Here is a 5388-nt window from a genome sequence, read left to right on the forward strand (position 1 = left end):
GCTCCTGGGAGGGGCACTCTGCGGTCTTTGGCCGGGCCGAATTATCTCCAGTAGTGCTGCCGTTCCCATCCCAGGCTTCCAGGAGTGAGATTGGTCGCTGACTGAAAGCATTCCCTGATTGGAGTCTCCTGAGGATCCATGTTTTTAGTTTTGCAAAGAGTTTTCAAAACATAGAATTCTGATTACAGAATATTTGAGAAGAGGGAGATATATACAGGAACGACACCTTGCTTTATAGAGGGGGGGAAAAAAGCCAAATTGTGGCAGTCTCAAAGTTTTAACAGTGGTTTCATGCCTAGAAATTAAATGGAAAACAGCTACTTGTATTTGCAGATTGAAGCAATAATATGAGTAAAATGGAAAGAAAAGTACTTGGGATTTTTTTTCAGACTTTCAGCTTTAGATCAGAATTTAACTGGAGTTTTCTTTTAAGTGCAAAGAAACCTTGCAGTAAGAAAATCAGGTGTGTCTCTCAACAAATTAATGTAGTCTATTTTACGAAAGACAACACTTATCTTGAATACATCCTAAAATGGAGATGAAGCAAGGACCTCAGTCATAATAGTTGACATTAAAACCGTACACAAAAAGTCATAAACCTCATTATCCTGGTCGCAAAATAATTCTAGCAAATTGGATATTTGGTTTGCACGTCCATGCCCATAGTAATTATGAACTGATTCCGCTAAAGTCTGCTCTGTTCTGAGGGTGTGCAGGTGAATAGACAAGTCTTTTTCTCAAGGAGTTGGTCATCTAATAGCTGAGAATTAAACATGCTGCTGCTGCTGCTAAGTCGCTTCAGTCATGACTCTGTGCGACCCCATAGACAGCAGCCCACCAGGCTCCCCCGTCCCTGGGATTCTCCAGGCAAGAACACTGGAATGGGTTGCCATTTCCTTCTCCAATGCATGAAAGTGAAAAGTGAAAATGAAGTCTTTCAGTCATGTCTGACTCTTAGCAACCCCATGGGCTGCAGCCTGCCAGGCTCCTCTGTCCATGAGATTTTCCAGGCAAGAGTACTGGAGTGGGTCGCCATTGCCTTCTCTGGAATTAAACATGAGTAATTGCAATAAGCAATAAACTAAAAGCTGCAAAAAAAGAAATCCACAGTCAACAGTTGAATGGGCTTAAAATATGCCACTTTAGCATTAAGATTATTTTTGGAGGCAACCAAGAAACATGCTGAAGAACTGTCTGCCCTTCCCTTTCTGCCTAATACCAGAGCATCAATTTTACTTTGTGAAACTGACATAAATTTCCACTTGTAGAGGCAGTCCTAAGCACTGGATTGCTAGGCAATTCCCCTTGAAGGCACAAACTGTTTTAGTGTTTGATTTCCCAAGGGCATAGAGGTTATTCAATGAATAGTTGTTGAATGAATGAATAAAATTTTATAACCATCAGATCTTGCACCTATTTGTTAAAAAAAAAAAAAAAGCAACACACCCAAATGAATTTCAAAAAAAAAAAGACAGTATCATGGGTAATCTTAATGTCATAAAGCTTCACCAGCCTGAGGCTAAAAATCAGTTGCTATTAACGCTAGTATCTAAATCTGGATAGTTGAATTAACATATTTGCTCAAGCCAGAACTCCAGCCCTTAGTGAAATCCCTCCAGAATACATCTAGTGTTCTACACTGTGCCTAACATCACTGGTGAATCTTCCAGGCTGCAACCCATGCCCAAGCTTCATCTCAGTGATCCAGTCTTCTTTCCAGAAGTCCTCTGTCCTCACCAGAGACCAGCTGATTGGTAGTTCACTTGGTCATGGTGGATCCTCTCTGTCCTCAAGGTGACAATCTCTTGCAAATGAACAGACCAGTTCATCCTCCATGTGCTATGCTGCGTAGTAGATAGGGCACAGTGACTGATGTCAGGAGGATGATTTGGACTTCTGAGAGTTACAGAATTCATTGAGATAGCATGTTCCTTTTGTTAAAAACAAAACAACAAGCCCAGAATGGAGTTGCTTATATTAAGCCCCATATTACCAGAGATTTAGAGTTTCTATTTTCCCAGAAATGGAATATTTAACCAGTCAATTAGGAACTGTCTGATCAGCACTAGCTAGTTAATCTGCCTGATAAATCCCTCCCATCCCCTAAAGGAAAGTAACCTTGCAATTTGTGATTGTTGTTTAGTCACTAAGTCGTGTCCAACTCTTTTGTGATACCATGGACTATATCTCACCAGGCTCCTTAGTCCATGGGATTTCCCAGGTAAGAATACTGGAGTGGGTTGCCATTTCCTTCTCCAGGGGATCAAACTCACATCTCTTGCATTGGCAGGCAGATTCTTTATCACTGAGCTATCAGGGAAGCCCAACTTTGCAATAACCAACTCAGTTTTTTGTGTAGTATAACTTTCTTGTTCACACTCCTTCTACCTGTAAAAACCTTTCATTTTGTACCATTCCTTGGAGCTCCTAACTGCTAGATTAGTTGCTGCTAGATTTGAATCAACTTTTGCTCAAAAAACTCAAAATTTGTAATATGCCTCAGTTTATCTTTAAACAGTTCACATTCACCTCTTTTTCTCCCCCAGATAACAGTGTACACTGTCAAGATCACTAGATTGGAAGGGTTCCAGTTCAAACTGCCATACTTTTCCTGTACCTGCACCCACCTCTGACCTCTGACCTTCAAGACCTGCTGCTAAATTGGCATATTTGTTCTGCAAGTCTTCTTCTATATGGTGAGTTCTCTCTTTAGTTCTCGCATTCTCTTTTGTGATACTGAAACAGGACAGAAGAGGGTAGGCACAACCTTTAAAAGAATGGCATAGCCCAAGGACATATAAACTGATTAAAATCAAATAGGTCCAAGATGGTGGACAAGTTGACTTCCACTAGACCTTGGGCCACTGTTCTCCTTGCTTGGCCCTTCAATAAATCTTTCCCTGCTTTAACTCTGATGTTTTGGTTTGTTTGGCCTCACTCTGCATCTGGCACATGAACTTGCATTTGGTAACAGGAGAATAAAGTCATGCAGTTCTACAGAAAAGTGAAAGTGAAGTCACTCGGTCGTGTCCAACTCTTCATGACCCTATGGACTGCAGCCCATCAGCCTCCTCCATCCATGTGATTTTCCAGGCAAGAATACTGAAATGGGTTGCCATTTCCTTCTCCAGGGAATCTTCCTGACCCAGGGATGGAACCCAGGTCTCCCACATTGCAGGTAGATTGTTTACCACCTGCGCCACCCAATAGAAAGTCAACTGAGACTTTTGATGACCCACAGTGACTCCAGATGACATTTCATTTTGTTGGAAGAAGGACATATGCTTAACAATAAAACGTGTATGCTTTTCAACTAATGCTTGAGTATAGAATTTAAGAAATCATTGTTTAGTTCATTAAAAAATAATAAAGGGGCAGGGGTGGGAGATAGGAGGGAGGATCAAGAGAGAGGGCATATATGTAAACCTATGGCTGATACATGTTGATGTATGCCAGAAACCAACACAATATTGTAAAGCAATTATCCTTCAGTTTAAAATAAATAAATTTTTTTTAATAATAATAAAGGGGCAAAGGGAGGCTATGTTTATTACATTAAAAAAAAAAAGAAATCACTACCCCTATTTCATAAGGGCTTCCTAGGTGGTGCTACGGGTAAAGAACAAGCCTGCAAATGCAGGAGACATAAGAAACGGGGGTTCGATCCTTGGGTTGGGAAGATCCTCTGGAGAAGGAAATGGCAACCCACTTCAGGATTTTTGCCTGGAGAATCCCATGGATAAAAGAGCCTGGCAGATTACAGTCCATAAGATCGCAAAGAGTCAGACACAGCTGAAGTGACTTAGCATCCCTATTTCATAATAGTTTTATTTCAGTAGCCAAATACAGTTAAAGGATCTGATAATATTAAGTATCAGGATAAACATTTTAAATTATTTTAAATATTTCTGACTTCAAATTTCTAATTTATGTAAATAAATTTTACTGTTTTATGCAATTTTTCAATTCAGAAAAGCTCATGGAATAACTAAAATTATCTATAATACATCAACCAGAAGTCTATCTCTCTAGATACATATATGCATACACACACCACTATAGTATATATTTATAAAAATAGAATTATATTGTATATTGCTTTGTAGGCTTCTTTGTTTTTTGCAACATATTGTGACAAATATTTCATGTTATTAAGTTCTAAATTTTCAATGACTGCATATTGAATCTTTATATAAATGTACCCAATGTATTTGATCAGTTGCCTATTGATTATCATTGTTCAGCTTCATTTAAACACATCTCAGTTTTTTCATTACTAAAAATAGCTCTATGATAAAACTTTATTCTATAAAGCTTTGTATATATATATATTTTTTTATTATTTCCTTAAAATAAATTCCCAGAAAGAGACTTGATAGGTAAAAGATTATAAATCATTTTAAGGCTTTTGAAATATATATTGCCAAATTATCCACCAATTTTCATGCTTACAAGCAGTTTATGAAATTCTAATTCTCTCCTCATTTTTCATTTGAAAGGTACAAAGGCTTGTTAATTTAACTTGAATTTTGTTCATTGTAAATGAATTTGGATATTGTTTTATGTATTTAATAACCATTTGCATGTCTTTTATAAAAAAAAAGTTTTGCTTATTTTTCTTCCAGGTTGTTTATCTTTTTCGACTATATCATAAAAACCTGGGTATTTATTAATGATTTTTTTTTTTTTTTTTTTGGCCATGCTGTGTGGCTTGCATGATCCTAATTCCCTGACCAAGGATTGAACCTGGGCCCCAGCAGTGAAACTGCCAAGTCCTAACCACTGGACCATCAGGGAATTCCCTATTTATTAAAGATTCTTTAAATGATTTTAAAGCCTTTGTCATATATATTGAAAACCTTTTCTCTAATTTGTCATTTGCATTTTAATTTGTGTACAGTAGCTTTTAGCATGGAGAATTTGAAAGTTTGCATATAGTCTTATGTATTAATTTTCCTTAGTGATTATATTTCTCTGCTGTAACAATTAAAAATATTTTCCTTTCTAGGGACTATTTATGGAGACTTTTCCATCTTTATTTCTTTAATATTTCACTCTTTATGAATCTGGAATGTATGTTATTTATTCCATAGGTACTTTTTTCCCTCCAAAGTCGCCAACTGCTCCATTGCCATTTCTCTTTTTATATTTATTTGCCTATTTGCTTGTGCCAGGTCTCAGCTGCAGCATGCATGATCTTTAGTTGCAGCATGGGAACTCTTAGTTGCAGAATGTAGGCTCTAGTTCACTGACCAACGATCGAACCTGGGCCCCCTGCATTGGGAGACAGAGTCTTAGCCACTGGGGTACCAGGGAAGCCACTCCATTGCTATTTCTTGACAAAAAAAATCCACAGTCAAGCACTTCCAGGTCCTTTCCCCACACAAA

At 37.8% G+C, this 5388-nt stretch overlaps 1 non-coding gene across 1 annotated transcript; it reads right to left on the bottom strand.

Moving 5' to 3' along the window:
- Positions 1-4725: 4725 nt before the first annotated feature.
- On the bottom strand, positions 4726-4797 carry TRNAE-UUC. Its single transcript has one exon. It is a non-coding gene; the product is annotated as a tRNA-Glu (tRNA).
- Positions 4798-5388: the final 591 nt, after the last annotated feature.

Source organism: Bison bison, unplaced genomic scaffold (assembly GCF_000754665.1).
Source record: "Bison bison bison isolate TAMUID 2011002044 unplaced genomic scaffold, Bison_UMD1.0 scf7180017864035, whole genome shotgun sequence".
Taxonomy (NCBI): Eukaryota; Metazoa; Chordata; class Mammalia; order Artiodactyla; family Bovidae; genus Bison; species Bison bison.